The sequence below is a fragment of the Lissotriton vulgaris genome, chromosome 2_1 (assembly GCF_964263255.1).
Source record: "Lissotriton vulgaris chromosome 2_1, aLisVul1.2, whole genome shotgun sequence".
Classification (NCBI taxonomy): domain Eukaryota; kingdom Metazoa; phylum Chordata; class Amphibia; order Caudata; family Salamandridae; genus Lissotriton; species Lissotriton vulgaris.
In genome coordinates, this window is record NC_141687.1 from 405,031,876 (window position 1) to 405,048,826 (window position 16,951).

General features: G+C 47.9%; 1 protein-coding gene across 2 annotated transcripts in view; it reads right to left on the reverse strand.

Moving 5' to 3' along the window:
- Positions 1-16,951, reverse strand: part of LOC147730471 (alpha-aspartyl dipeptidase-like) — a 198,099-nt gene that overhangs the window by 139,228 nt on the left and 41,920 nt on the right. The window contains exon 2 of one of the 2 annotated variants that reach the window (XM_086955278.1): positions 13,594-13,971. The exons of the other annotated variant lie outside the window; for it this stretch is intronic. The gene's annotated coding sequence lies outside the window, so the exon portion shown is untranslated. The remainder of the gene's footprint in view (positions 1-13,593; positions 13,972-16,951) is intronic. 2 annotated transcript variants of the gene reach the window in all.

The window sequence follows — 16,951 nt, forward strand, 5'->3', positions numbered from 1 at the left end:
CACCCCATAGTCTCAGTCTAGCCCAAATGGGCGAGTCTGTAGAAAAAAGTCAAGTGGACGTCCAGCCACACACCCCCCTCCCCGCCCCCCCAGCCCCAGCTCAGCACCGTTAAAGCTAAGAATCTCTCCCCCCGGAGAAAAGTTAGGCCGTTAGGGCCACACCAGTAGCTTCAGGCAAGTTCCTGGCCGCATTCCTCAGGGCCTCCGCCATTTCTGCCCTGATGGTGGGCGAGTCCGGACGACTCGCCGGCGCTGACGATGGGCGCCTCCTCGACCTCCGTCGGCCCCGCCGCTCGGGGCGCCGCCATGCAGGTGTAGCCCCTTCCTCCTCTGTAGCAGTAAGGCCCAATACTCCACAGACATCTTGCAAAGAGCGCAGCTGATGCAGCACCCCATTCCATCGAAAGATAAGACGGAAGGGGTGGCCCCAGGAATAGGGTGTCTCATGCTCTCGCAGAAAGTCCGTCGCGATGCGGAAAGACCTGCGCTTCTGCAGTGTGATGGCGGACAGGTCCTGATAGAGCGCCACAGGTCTTTCACGAAAGGTCAGCGGCTGCTTCCTGCGGGCCTCCGCCATGATGCGCTCTTTCAGGGGGAAATCCGGCAGGAAAGCTAGGATATCAGGCGGGGGAGCCGATGACTGGCGCTGGCGGCCCACTCTATGCGCTCTGTCAATGCGGATCGGGAAGTCCGCTCCCTCCTCCAAGATGTCGCGGAACAAGTCCTGCAGATAGGCCACCAGGTCCCCACCCTCATCCGCGGACGGAACACCTCGCACCCGAATGTTATTCCGCCTGGACCTGTTCTCGAGGTCTTCCGAATGGGCCTGGAGCTCAACACATTGCTCCCGGAGGCGGAGGACGTCCTGCTGGAGATGAGTTATCTCTTCATCGCGACGCTGGGCCGTCGTCTCCACAGCATCGACCCGCTCGCCCAGGCCCTCGACCTCCCTGCGCACCTCCCGGACCTCTCCAGCCACCTCGGTCTTAAGAGTTTGAAATTCCTCCTTGAGGGAGCTGAACAAGTCCTCCATGAAGGACCTCGTGACTGGTGGCTCGCCCACGGCTGCGTCCGTCGATGTCCGGGAGGCCCCCGGGGACGGCTGTGTCCTGTCGCGTAGTTGTTGGGACCTGCCGAGCATTTCCGGCAAAGTGCGATCTCCTCGTGCCGCGCCACGTCTCCCAGCCATCCTGGCCCCTGGTGAAGCCTAGGGCCAGTCGCTGTAGGCGAGCGCCACCGCTCGCGGGCACCAAGTGTGAGGCCCTCGGTGGGGACAAGGGTACAAGGGTAGTGCGTCACAGGCGACAAAATGGCGGCCCGGTCCTGGGCGAGACGACCCCCGGGCCAGCAGGGCAGTCAGCAATGTCCAAAGTGGAGGCCTCCAGCCTCGTATTCCCAGAGAGGGCAGTAGATGAGTCGGTGCCAGGACAAATCGAGGCTCTCGTAGAAGAAGGGTGCGGCGAGGGCCACCGGGCACAGCTACACAAAGACAAGATGGCGGGAGGGTGGGACCCAAGGAGGCAGCCCGGGCCAGCAAGTCTATGGGCGACCCTCAAACAGCAACGGGTCCGAAAGGGGCGAAACCGGCGGCTCCCCTCGCCACTAGTTAATTCGCCCGGCACGGGCACAGCTCGAACTCCGCCATCCAGCGTCTCCGGGCGCGGAGTTCGCAAGGCGTCACCCCTCGAAGTCCAAGGCAGGGGGAGGGTCGCCGGCGCAGGGGTGAGGTCCGTCGCCCATCAATGGTGTTCGCCACCAGGGCACCGGTCAGGAAGCTCCGGCACTCCGCGAAGTCCGTCTATTTCGCTCCCTCGGGAACTCCGGATTTCAGCTGTTCAGCACTCGGCCTAGCCGAGGCGAGCGGACAGCGCCGCCGTATGCCCCGCCTCCAGGCTCTTCTCCTCGGGACGACCCAGGCTCCGCTCCTCGGAGCGGTCTTCGGATAAACTTTTCGGGGACTTCCCCCGGGGCCACGAAAGTCAAAGTGGCATCAAAGCGTGCCCCAGGAATTCCGGCACAGTTCTCTCGCCCGCAGTGCAGCCGCGGGGGTAGAGAAGCGCGGCGATCAGGGCTCGGGCTGAGCCGGGCCGGAGGAGCTACGGAGGAAGCGTCCGCTCACCCCGCCATCTTGGCCACGCCCCCGTTACGACCTTTTAGAAGAGGGATCTGTTCGAGTACCAAAAACCTGAGTTGACTAATGTTGTGATTCGAGGTATTGAAGTGCACTGCCACTGTAGATTTGATGTTACGATTACAGATATTGCTTTTGTGTTCATTTAGTCTTATGCGGATTTTCAGTCATGACTGTAAAATCTTATTGCAGTGACTTAGTTCAGCCACTGCAGCCTGTGCAAAACACGGCACAGCTGTTGGCCTCCATTGTCAATGGGAGGACGGAAACCTGACCTTAAAGTGTCAGTACTTGGCTTTAAGTTTGGTACCACAGGGTCTCTGTTAGCTGCCTGGCAACAATTAATCAGAAAGGCAGGTGCAACGTGACATCATTAGATTTTATTTCTTGGTTCTGTCAAATGTAATAAGGTGACCATTCCCAACTATAAACCACACTTTTTCCTTTCAATTATTCTCTAGACTTAAACCAGTAACTCAAACCAGTTATAGGCTCTTTAAATCTGCCCAGGCCGATTGCCTTAACAGATAGTCAGTTTCACACCAGGAACTGCTGCTCCTTCTGGCAGACGATGATACAGACAACGGTGGTCATCAGGATTGATCTTCAAGAGATATCCTTTCAAGTTTTCGCTCAACTCTCATGAGATTTTTTACCAGCCTGCAGTTCAGCTGTATGTCTGTTGATCTAAAGAAGGTCATAATGGCTTGTCTGCAGTTACGTAGTTACCATTTTTTCAACATTGCTCTTAATATGGACTAACGATCATCCAATGTGGCTTTGCGTAAACACATTACGTGCATTATTGTTTCGGATCCATGACCACATAATTGGCATAGCTCCCTTAACTCTACTTGTTGCCATGGTGGCAGATGTAAGAGGGAGGAAAGACATCCCAAACAGCATTTTAAAAACCTCCCTTTGATGTGGTAGATGTTAAACCTGCAGTTGAGATACAGTTGGCATTTTACATTGCTCTACTCTACTCCACTCACTCTAATAAACAATATTTGGCTCTAATCTGCTCTAAGACACTTCACTCTTGCCACTATTTTCTACATAACTCCACTGGATCACTGAAATAATATCGAGGGACAGAATATCGACTTGCAAAAATATCGTGGACAAAATATCGACAGACAGAATATCGAGTTTGTATCTACAAACAGGTAAGTACAAAAATATTGAGTACAAAATATCGTTTACAAAAATGTAGTTTTAAAAAATATCGACTTTATTAAAAACAGTGTTAAATTAAATTAATATTAAAATTTAATTACTAAAATATACTTAAAAATACTTAACTTAACTTAGAATAATTAAATAATAAATAAAATTAATAAAAATAAATGTTTACAATCATATTTGTTAAAAAATATATATATAGTAACATAATATAATTAAATAATATACTATAATATTACCGTACGATAGCAGAAGTGTAAAAAATACTATTCCCACTCCAAAGAGTGCAAGCGTAGGGAAAGCATTGGATAGCGTAGGGGTTAAAATTACTATTCCCACTCCAGTGGGTGCAACAGTAGGTAAAGCATTGGATAGCGTTGGGGTTAAAATTACTATTCCCACTCCAGTGAGTGCAACAGTAGGGAAAGGGTTGGATAGCGTAGTGGTTTAAATTACTATTCCCAGTCCAGTGGGTGCAACAGTAGGGAAAGCGTTGGATAGCGTAGGGGTTAAAATTACTATTCCCACTCCAAAGAGTGCCACAGTAGGGAAAGCGTTGGATAGCGTAGGGGTAAAAATTACTATTCCCACTCCAGTAGGGAAAGCGTTGGATAGCGTAGGGGTTAAAATTACTATTCCCACTCCAAAGAGTGCAACAGTAGGGAAAGCGTTGGATAGCGTAGGGGTTAAAATTACTATTCCCACTCCAGTGAGTGCAACAGTAGGGAAAGGGTTGGATAGCGTAGGGGTAAAAATTACTATTCCCACTCCAGTGGGTGCAACAGTAGGGAAAGCGTTGGATAGCGTAGGGGTTAAAATTACTTTTCCCACTCCAAAGAGTGCCACAGTAGGGATAGCGTTGGATAGTGTAGGGGTAAAAATTACTATTCCCACTCCAGTGGGTGCAACAGTAGGGAAAGCGTTGGATAGCGTAGGGGTTAAAATTACTATTCCCACTCCAGTGAGTGCAACAGTAGGGAAAGGGTTGGATAGCGTAGGGGTAAAAATTACTATTCCCACTCCAGTGGGTGCAACAGTAGGGAAAGCGTTGGATAGGGTAGGGGTTAAAATTACTTTTCCCACTCCAAAGAGTGCAACAGTAGGGAAAGCGTTGGATAGCGTAGGGGTAAAAATTACTATTCCCACTCCAGTGGGTGCAACAGTAGGGAAAGCGTTGGATAGCGTAGGGGTTAAAATTACTATTCCCACTCCAAAGAGTGCAACAGTAGGGAAAGCGTTGGATAGTGTAGGGGTAAAAATGACTATTCCCTCTCCAGTGGTTGCAACAGTAGGGAAAGCGTTGGATAGCGTAGGAGTAAAAATTACTATTCCCACTCCAGTGGGTGCAACAGTAGGGAAAGCGTTGGATAGCGTAGGGGTTAAAATTACTATTCCCACTCCAAAGAGTGCAACAGGAGGGAAAGCGTTGGATAGCGTAGGGGTTAAAATTACTATTCCCACTCCAGTGGGTGCAACAGTAGGGAAAGCGTTGGATAGCGTAGGGGTTAAAATTACTATTCCCACTCCAAAGAGTGCAACAGTAGGGAAAGCGTTGGATAGCGTAGGGGTTAAAATTACTATTCCCACTCCAGTGAGTGCAACAGTAGGGAAAGGGTTGGATAGCGTAGGGGTAAAAATTACTATTCCCACTCCAGTGGGTGCAACAGTAGGGAAAGCGTTGGATAGCGTAGGGGTTAAAATTACTTTTCCCACTCCAAAGAGTGCCACAGTAGGGAAAGCGTTGGATAGTGTAGGGGTAAAAATTACTATTCCCACTCCAGTGGGTGCAACAGTAGGGAAAGCGTTGGATAGCGTAGGGGTTAAAATTACTATTCCCACTCCAGTGAGTGCAACAGTAGGGAAAGGGTTGGATAGCGTAGGGGTAAAAATTACTATTCCCACTCCAGTGGGTGCAACAGTAGGGAAAGCGTTGGATAGCGTAGGGGTTAAAATTACTTTTCCCACTCCATAGAGTGCAACAGTAGGGAAAGCGTTGGATAGCGTAGGGGTAAAAATTACTATTCCCACTCCAGTGGGTGCAACAGTAGGGAAAGCGTTGGATAGCGTAGGGGTTAAAATTACTATTCCCACTCCAAAGAGTGCAACAGTAGGGAAAGCGTTGGATAGTGTAGGGGTAAAAATGACTATTCCCACTCCAGTGGTTGCAACAGTAGGGAAAGCGTTGGATAGCGTAGGAGTAAAAATTACTATTCCCACTCCAGTGGGTGCAACAGTAGGGAAAGCGTTGGATAGCGTAGGGGTTAAAATTACTATTCCTACTCCAAAGAGTGCAACAGGAGGGAAAGCGTTGGATAGCGTAGGGGTTAAAATTACTATTCCCACTCCAGTGGGTGCAACAGTAGGGAAAGTGTTGGATAGCGTAGGTGTTACAATTACTATTCCCACTCCAGAGAATACAACATTAGGGAAAGTAAATACTTCATAAATAATTAAAAAATGTATAAATGAATATCTATTAATAATTAATTAAAAATAAATACAATTTGTATACAATATAATAATTAATATATTAAAATTACTAATTAACAATAATTATTTCAATTGATCACCTATTAATACTAATTAATAAAAATATTTACAATTAATTATTTAATAATTAAAAGGTATTTAACAATTATTTGAAATTAAATAAATATAAATAAATGTAATTAATTAATTATAATTTTATTACTTCCCACCCAATTCCCCTATAAACTCACAACCCGCTACAAAAATAAATTAGTAAAATTTACATAATTACCAATTAATCAATTAATTAAAATTAATTACCAATTAAAATTGAATTAATTAACTATTATAAATTAATTAACAATTTAAATTTACTATCAATAAATAAATTTAAATATTTAATTAATTATAATTAAAATACTTCCCACCCTATTCCCCTATAAACCCACAACCCGCTACAGAATTATATTACGCAATAATTATAAAAACAAAAATCATTAATAATTATTAATTATAACATAAATACACACTTTTCACACATAATATACCATAAAAATACACTATAAAAAATTAGATATTATTAAAAAATCGATATTTTTTACTATCTATATTATATACTTCGATATTTTAACTTTCTATATTTTTAACAGTCGATATTATATCACTTACCTTAAAAACGATATTTTGGTCATCTATATTCTGTCCTGTCGATATTTTGTCCAGTCTATATTTAAAACTCGATATTATGTCCAGTCGATATTTTGGAGTCGATATTATGTCTGTGCACCAACTCCACTCTATGCAATTCCAGTCTTTGCCACAACACTCTATACTCCACTCTATGCCACTCCATTCTACGACATTCCACTCTACGACTCTCCACTCTATGCTACTCTACGCTGCTCTACTCTATTAGACTGTACTGCACGGTACGCCACTCTACTCTACAACATGCCACCCTATGCCTTACCAGTCTACACCATGCCACTCCACTCTAAGCCACTGTATCCTTCTCCAATATATGACACTCTAAGCCACTCCATGCTACAAAACTCCACCGTACAATCATCAACACCACTCTACTTCACTCCATGCCACTTTACACCACTCCACTCTACATCACGCCACTCCACGCTATACCACTTTACTCCAGTCTTTGCCAATCCACTGTACTCCGTTCCATTCCACTTCACTTCACTTCATTCTACTCTATACCACTTTCCACTCTACAACACTCTACTCCCCTCTATGCCATTCCACTGTATGCCACACTATGCTACTACACTCTACGGCAGTCTATGTCACCCTACTTCACTCTGCAACACTCCACTCCACACCCATTTATTCAACCCTACTCCACTCTACTCTACTGTCTCCATTCTTCGCTAGTCCACTCTGACACTCCACTCTGCAACACTCTACTCTGCGCTACTCCACTCTACAACACTCAACTCAACTGCTCTCTACCCTACTCCACTTTGCACCCCTCCACCCCACGCCACTCTATGCTTCACTACTCTACCCCACTCCTCTCCACTCGGCAACACTCAATTCAAGTCTTCACTACGGCATTCCACTCTAAGACACTCCATTCTACAACAATCCACTGCACTGTATGCCACTCCACAACACTGTCTGCCTCTCTATTCGGGGGTACTACACTCTGTGCCACTCCACTGTAACACTCTCCTTGACTCTACTCTATGCAGCTCCACCTTGACACTCTACGCCCTCTATGCTACTGCACTCTATGACACTCTACTCCACTTTTTGGCACTCCAGTCTACGACCTTTGTAAGGAAATGCCTCTTTTTGCATGATCACCCCCAAGGTTTTGGACTGATACTGCTGGTTTTTCGACTCTGAAAGTGCACTGAGGCCTGCTAACCAGACCTTAATGTTAGTGTTCTAACACCTTAAAAAATGTATATTGAATTTGCTGATGCCAATTGCCATAAGTTGACTTACTTATAAGTCCCTAGTACATAGTACCAAGGGTACCCAGGGCATATAAGGCACAATGTCCTCCTAGGGCTGTAGTACTGTGTTGTAAGCAGAGGTTGTTGCATCCTCTCCATAGTTCCCAGTCCCCTACTGCTCAGCTATTGTGAGTGTGTTGTAATGGAATATTGATGAGTGCCTGGTTTGTATGAATGTCCGTTGAAGAGAGTGTGCTGAGCAGCGAGGATGCTGCTCCTGGTGGGGCTATATATACTGAACTTGTACCTTAAGTGATTATTCTACAATACATCTACATCTTATTATGTACATGACTGTCTACCTGACTGTCTGCATCTCCAAAAGTTATTATTTTAATTTTTATAAATCGTTTTTAATGATGACTGCTTTAACACTTGCTTTAACACTTGACAAACAATGGAGATAGGTATTTATGGAGTACTTCGACAACGGACCATACTTTGACGAAACTGTTCTTACATGTGTATTTTGATGACACTTTCCCCAACCCTTATTATTCATTATGCAACCACTGCAAGGCTCCTCTGCTTGCGGGGGCTCGTACACATTCCCTCTGTATTCATTCCCCTTTCCACATATTTGTGACCACTTTTTGGGACAAGCCCTTGATTCGGATACTGTTCTTTCCATTAGACTGCACCAGTCCATATCCCTCTTCCGTGCCGCAAGTGTTGGTATTTCCTGAGAGCCCCATAGTCTAGCTATATTGCCTTGGGCCACTATCGCTCCCAGTGTCAACCAGGTACTTTCTTTGCTGTTAAGGTCAGTGGGTCAGCAATAACAAGAGAGAGAGTAAGGGATTCCTTGTACCCTCCCACTGCCATCTTTTATCGACGATGCTTTATTGACAATACATTTAACAATGCATGCTATTGAAACGTTTGCACCACTGTATGTGAGTGTTGATAGCCACTTTTCTAATTAATGTAAAAGTGACATAAATATAATTCATACTCACCGTCGCACGAATATTGATCAGCGTGAAAATGTGAGTGTTAGAACTAAATCACAAGCTAATGAGCCTTTCTCCAGAATCAACCTTTTGCAGTCCCTGCATACTTGGGTCACAATTCTAGCTCGCACCAGCATTTTATGCCACCATATAGTATGCACTCCCTGGGTTTGATTTCTTCAGCATGAAGGGGAGAGCATGGAGCATGTTGAATACCGAGAAAATACACTACGTTACAGGCACGTAATTTGTTTGTGATTGTTCACTTTTTTCCACAGGGTTCTCAGTTTTTCCTCGCCTATTTAGGCTGTGAGGACACCAACTGCAAGTATACAGTTTGGTTTAGGGACCGAGGGTTGGATACACCTTAGCGAGTGTATACCGCCCAGGTTCCGCACACTTGGTCCTAACGAAAACCTGGTAGATTCCATCACAGGTTGAAACATGTAGACCTTTATTTTACATCCACATAGATACTGTTGGTCAATTTATCCAACGGAAGAATCCCACAACTGATTTTAACATTGTCCAGTAGCTTTAGAATAAATAATTTTTGTCAAGAAGTTATACTCGGCCAATTTTTAACCTCACTTTTTTTGCACCACATTCACAAAAAACAACCCGCTCCATTGTAGTCAGGTGTCGCAGCACACCCGGATGGCACTCGGCTGTCCGGGTGGGACCCCGATGATGAAGCATGATGTCACCAACCAGGTTGGTGAGTGAGGGGTCTTCGAACAAAAGAATATTTTTCTGTTGTTACTTCTCCATCTCCCTACATCCCATTTAGGCCCATTGACTTGGTCCAATGGTGATACTCCTTCATTTGTATATATAGATTAAGGTCAGTGGGTCCCCAAATATCCAAGCGGAACAGTCCTATCTTGGGTTCTGTTTTAATATTCAGTACTTCTTCCATTTACTGTATCAGTGCTGACCAGTATCTCCTAATGTATGTACACCCCAAACAATATGGATGAATGTGCCTCCTTGACCACGTTGTCTCCAACACCCAGCTTCTGCTCTATAGCCCATTTTACGCGAGCACTGAACCAGATAGATAAGTTCTGTGTAATATTTTTAACTGCATCTGTCTTAATCTGGAAGAAATTATGGTGTCTCTGGGGGAAACCAAGGCCTCCAGCCATTCCTCATCCTACATCTCCACGACATTGTGCTCCCAGTGGGCACGGACCTGGAGGAGGGGATCAGGTATGCTACTGATTAGCTTCTTATGTGTTAGTGAAATTGACTTATTTGGCATATATTCATCGAATGTATGACGTAACTATGCATACATTTACAATGCATGCCTTTACAATGCAGTTTTTACATCACAACATCCTTTACAACGCATTCCTTTACATATCATGCCGTTACATCGCATTTTCAGAAACTACCTTAACAATGCATTCCATTACATCACATTATACCTTTACAACGCATACCATTACAATTCATACCATTACATTGCATTTAAGATAAGTGTTGGATAGTATAGGGGTTATAATTACTATTCTAACTCCAGTGAGTGCAACAGTAGGGTAAGTGTTAGATAGTGTACGGGTAAAAAGTACTATTCTAACACCAGTGAGTGCAACAGTAGAGTAAGTGTTGGATAGTGTAGGGGTAAAAATTACTATTCTATCTCCAGTTAGTGCAACAGTAGGGTGAGTGTCATATAGTGTAAGGGTACTATGCGTTGTAATGATATGCGTTGTAATGACTTGCGATGTAATTCCTGCGTTGTAGTGACATGTATTGTAATGACATGCATTGTAGTGACATGCAGTGTAATGGCTGAGTTGTAATGACATGCGCTGTAAAGAATGTTGCGATGTAATGACTGTTATGTAAAGGTAGTGCGATGTAATGACCTAATTGTAAAGGTTGTTTCCCATATTCATCGAGGATTCTGTCTTCGAGTGGGTTGAATTCTGGAAGCAACCCCCCCTTGGGATGACAGCCTGCAGTGCGTGTCTTACTTGCAAGTATCTAAAATGCTCTGTGTGTGCCAATTCATATTCTGTTTGCAGATGTGCAAAGGGAATCATGTCTCCCTTTTCCCACAAATCTCCCACCCTGAAAATCCCTATCATATCCCATTAGTCAAAGCCCTTGGTGTTTTTTAAGTTTCCAAACCTGTCTGTGACCCAGAGAGGGGTAGCCTGTGTGATCCTCACTGCCCACCCCATGCTCTTGTTGAATGTGTGCCATGTTTGGACCGCGTGTAACGTAGGACCTGTCAAGTGTAATTTAATGGGCTTGGAGTAGAGTGCTCTAGCAAAATTTCCCCCTGGGAGAAGCCACCTGTCCATGTGATATACAGAGTCATCCTGGGGTCTGTATATACCTTGGTTTATGGCAGCCAGCTGTGCCGCCCAATAATATGTTTTGACGTCAGGGAGTCCGATTCCTCCATCATACCACCCTCTTATTCATTTTTGGGCCGATATATGGGGTGGTTTTCCTTACCTCAGGAGCTCTCTCTGTTCACTTTCAAAAGCTTTAAGGTAATCTGATCATACGTGGCGCAGTGAGTTTTGTAGGTTTTATAGAAAGCATGGTAAGGACATAATTTTAAATAATGCGTCAGCGGGAGCGACCTCCAGTGTCTGACATCGCTTCTAAGTCTCTGCAATGGGGGCAAGAGGTTCAGCTCATAATGCAAAACCGGGTCTTTGGTGACACATATACCCAGGCATTTGAATCGCTCTTGTGCCTCTACTATAGTGTACCCTTTGGGTAGAGAGAGGGACTTACCCCTTAGCACCTAAATAACTGATTTTTTCCAGTTTATACTGTCGCCTGAATATTTCACTAAGTTGTTGAATATATGTAACGTTCTATTCAGAGAGGCACCCAGTGCTGCCAGGTATAAAAAGATGACGTCGGTATATAGGGTTATACGGTCTTCCCAACCCTCTGACCACCTGAGTCCCCTCAGAATTCGGCCTCTACATATCCACATCGCCAACGGTTCCAACATCAGGGCAAAGGGCAGCGGGGACAAAGGGCAGCCCTGCCTGGGTCATCTCTTGATGGTAAACCCTGTCGATCTCCTATTGTTGACCACCACTTGGGCAAGCGGGTCCCTGTACAGGAGCTGATTCCAACTCAGACCACAAAAGTTATTTGTATTACAACACTGGCGACGACTTGGAATCTAACCTAGGTGTAAAAGGGTATTAATGAAGAAGATAAAGTCTATAAGAAACAAAGGAGAAAGAAATTTAAGTTTTAAGAAGGAAAGTGTAAAGCCCTGGAAGCCCTGCCATTTTCTTTTCAACCAGACAATCTGCAGTCCAGTCAAGTTTGAAGGGTGTTTTGGACCTGCTTAACTTTAAAAAATATACTGCCTCTGTATCGTTACTCCTGTGCCAACAAGCATTATACAGCTTTGAGGGAAGCAACTGCCAATGAGTGTGGCAGAGTAACAGAGTAGGGCAGCGCGTAACTCGTGCATAGCGCCATCATAAGTGCTAAGACTGCATTTAGATTTTGATTCATTTAGAGCCCCAAGTGCAAGAGACCTTATGTACTGTCATTTAGATAGGTAGGCTAATAATGTCCCAGTGACAGGCAAATTTTACAATTGATTAAAGGGCATATGCAGGTAAAATACTTTTTGCAATTCGTAAAATGCGATTTTAGGTAAGAAATTGCAAAAAAATTGCGATTACCTATAATTCGCAATTTTAAATAGTGATTGCTCAAATAGCGATTCCTTAATAGCGAAATCGCTAATGAGGAATCGCAAAAACAGAAAATACCAATTCAGGTGCAGAATGATGACATCACAACCAGGAAGTGTGACTGCCCATGCTGCACCTAATTGCCAGCACCTGTGTCTGAGTCAGTTGCTGCCTGAGAGACTGTGAGGAGGGAGTGTGCTTTTTACTCTGCATTTGCAAGAAGGTGAAATGGAGTCTCAAGGGGGTGAGAAGCAGCCAGAAGAACACACCACTGCCACTGATGGAGGCAGAGACCACAGATGCAGATGAGGAGTCACAGACAGGTCCAAGCCAAGTACCAAGGCAGAACACACCACAGTCCAGTATACAAACACCACATGGCAGTGGTGCAAGACGCAGGGCATGGGCCACCACCAACAATGCCTCATCCGAAACAGACACAGTGTTTGGAGGCCTGGAGAGCAGCATGTTACGAGCACAGCGCCTGCAAGGTAAAGGCATCCGATCAATACAGCGCCAACTTGCCACACACAACCATCATATGTCTGAGTTGCGGCTCAGTGCATTGGAAGCACTTTGTAGGAAGATCAGGGGAGACGGGCTGGCCAGGCGCAGGGCAAAACACCGCCTACACACCCGGATGTACCTCTACACTAAGGCTGTGAACCGCCAGTCCATCGCCATATCCCTGCTAGCTAGGAGATGTGTAAGCACGCAACACGAAATGGCACACTGCTGCCAGGATGTGTGTAGGGGCCTGATGCAGGTCACACATGCGGTTGGCCAAATGCGCGCTGTAGCCACTGGTGGCATAGGGACCCTGGGCAGCTTGGACACTGATGAACACTCAAGCAGGAGCAGCATAACTCCTTCACTTCCTGCAGAAAGACGCCAGAGTGGCCGACAGGGTAGATCAGGATCAGGGGAAGACATCAATGAGGCCAGTGTACAGCCCAAACAAGGGGCAACAGGGCGTGCACGCAGGAGATGAAGGGGCAGCATGCACTCATGGCAATGTGTGAGGCAACACATGCCATATGGACTCTTAACTATGATACCACTGTGACCTCAACATGTGCAAACAACATTTCTGTCACGCTATGTGACATAATAAATCCTGCTGTAAGGGAGTAAACATTTTTTTGAGCATCATCATTTGGCATTGTGTCCTCATTTCTCACCTAGAAGTAGTTCTGTGTGATGTCATCACGTCTCAGGTGCCCGGCTGCTGCCCGGGCTCCACCTGCACGTCTGCGTTGGGAAGCTGGATCTTCCTCATCTGGTGTCTGCATCTGTCAGATCCACAGGGGTGCCCTTCTTGGTAGCGATGTTGTGTAGCATTGCGCAGGCCACCACGATTTTGCAACACGTCTCAGGGATGTTCTATAGTGCACCTCCACTCTTACGGAGGCACCGGAAACGGCTTTTAAGGATTCCAAAGGTCCTCTCAATGGTGCATCTCCTAGCTCTGTGGGCACTGTTGTACCTCCGCTCTGCTGCTGTGGCTGGATTGAGGTAGGCTGTGAGGATGTAGTCACGCACAGCATATGCACTGTCACCTGCAGGGCAAAAGTAGTTTGATGTTAAGTATACTGTCCTGCCAGTTCATACCTTTCCTACTTGTGTGTGTTTGTGCCATGTAATTACCTAGCAGGTATCCCTCTCCAAACTCGCCATTTATGAGTCTGCGATGTAAACCACAGTGTCGGAAAATGAAGGAATCGTGTGTGCTTCCTGGGAATTTTGCTACAATATCTGTGATGACATGTTGGGTCAGGGGGTACCCCAGGGATCAATACTCAGCCCTACGCTTTTTAATCTGTACATTGCCCCTCTGTCTAACATCATTGATAAATACGGCATTAGTATCGTGTCATACGCGGATGACACACAGCTTGTCGTATCCTTGACTCAACCCTGGAAAGAAGCTGCTACTAACTTCTCGGCTTACCTTCAAGAGCTCTCAGTCTGGATGGCCAACAATTGTTTAAAGTTAAATGGCGGCAAGACTGAGGTCCTCATTGTGGGAAACACCCCCGCAATATGGTCACGGAGCTGGTGGCCGCAAACTCTGGGTACCACCCCTGTCCCCAAGGAGGAGGTCAAACACTTGGGGATATGGCTAGACCCCACTCTCTCCTATGATCACCACACTTGTGGGACACCCCCGCGCCGCACGGCCACCAGCTGCTGCGTGTGCCCCTGCCTGCCCTCTGCCTCGCTGCTGCCTCGTTTGCCGGCTGCCGCCGCTGCGAGTGTTTTTCCCGTGTTTTGACTGTTTTTTGTGCTTGTTTTTTTTTAAACTGTGTGTAACTCTCTTTTTCCCCGCTTTTGGCGTTATTTTGTGCCTGTTTTGCATTTCTTTCCGTGTTTGCTCTCCTTCCTTGTTGTCCGCCTACCGCGCCGCCCCCCGCCCTCCCTTCCCGCCACCGCCGCTTGTCCCCGCCCCTTTTGTCTTCTGTAACCCTCCCCGCTCCCGCCTCCCAGCTGCCCCGCCCACCCGCGCACTTCGCCTTAAATGGCGACCGTGCGAACGCGCAGCGGGCGCGCCGATTGTGCGCCGAAGGCGCGCCAAAGGTAAGCCCGTCTGCGCCCGTCCGCGACCGGATCGCGACCAGCGCCAGGACCCCTGGCCCACGAAGACCCCGACCCACCCGCCTGACGTACTCCGCCGCCACCCTCACCGCACTCAACACCGGCCGACTCCCAGAATGCCACCAAGCCACTCCAAGACGCACCCACGGCCCGTTCAGCTGCCACGCCTGCAAGTTCTCCTGCATCCGGACCAGCCCCGCACCAGCACCCGCCAAGGCGAACTCCAGCAGCACCCACCTCAAGTGCATCCTGCTCAACACCCGCTCCGTCCACAGACACGCCATCGAACTCTGGAACCTTCTAGACGCCACAGCCCCTGACGTTGCCTTCCTCACGGAGACCTGGATGAATGCCTCTTCAGCTCCCGACATCGCCATCGCCATCCCAGAGGGCTACAAGATCGTCCGGAGGGACCGAAACGCCAACCAGATGGGAGGAGGCATCGCCATCATCCACAGGAACACCATCCGTCTCACGACCAGCACCGACAACACCCTGACCAGCGCCGAACACCTGCATTTCCAGATCCACACCAACCCGAACACCACCCTCAGAGGCACCCTGATCTACCGACCCCCTGGACCACGCACGCAATTCAGCGAGGACATCGCCGACTTCGTCAGCCCGCATGCCCTCCCCTCCGCTGACTACATCCTCCTGGGAGACCTCAACTTCCATCTGGAGAACAACAACGACCGCAACACCAGCACCCTGCTCGACAACCTCGCCAACCTGGGACTCAAGCAACTGGTGTCCACCCCCACCCACCTCGCCGGACACACACTCGACGCCGTCTTCTCATCCAGCACAGACATCGACTTCAGCCACGCCACAGAGCTTCAATGGACGGACCACAGCTGCGTCCACTTCACCTTCAAGAGAACGACGACCCACCAACACCAGCAACACACCGCCCGCAGAAGCTGGAACAAGATCACTGCAGACCAGCTCGCCACCTCCCTGAGCCAACACCCTCCTGCCAGCTCAGCGAACCCCAGCCAGGCCGCCGATAACATCACGAAGTGGATCAGCAACTGCGCGGACGAACTCGCCCCGCTGAGGACCCCGCCTAGCAGACCCGGCAGCAAGAAGGCCCCATGGTTCACCGACGAACTCAAGAGCTCCAAGAAGAACTGCCGAGCCCTCGAGAAAGTCTGGAAAAGGGAACCGACACCGGACAACAGGACCTCCTACAAACTTGCCACCCGGAAACACCACCAGCTGATCCGCGCCGCCAAGAGAACAGCATTCAAGGACCGGTTGGACAACAACGCACACAACAGCAAGGAACTCTTCAACATCGTGAAAGAGCTTTCCAACCCCAGCGCAGGAAACAACGACATCACCCCATCGCAAGACCTATGCAACTCCCTCGCCTCATACTTCCACAACAAGATCACGGACATACACAGCAGTTTCAACAACCAACCAACGCACACCACGACCGACCAGCCACCCCCCCCCACCACCACCCTCCACGCCTGGACCCCGATCAGCACCGAAGACACCATCCGCACGATGAACTCCATCCACTCCGGATCACCAACCGACCCCTGCCCTCACCACGTCTTCAACAAGGCCGACTCTGTCATCGCACCCCACCTGCGAGACATCATCAACACATCCTTCGACACCGCCATCTTCCCCGATAGCTGGAAACACGCCGAACTCAGCGCTCTTCTCAAGAAACCAACAGCGGACCCCACCGACCTCAAGAATTACCGCCCCATCTCGCTTCTCCCGTTTCCAGCCAAAGTCATCGAGAAGACCGTCAACAAGCAGATGGCCGCCTTCCTCGAGACGAACGGATCCCTCGACCCCTCACAGTCCGGCTTCCGAGCCAAACACAGCACCGAGACCGCCCTCATCGCCGCCACCGATGACATCCGAGCCCTGATGGACAATGGAGAAACAGCGGCCCTCATCCTCCTAGACCTCTCCGCG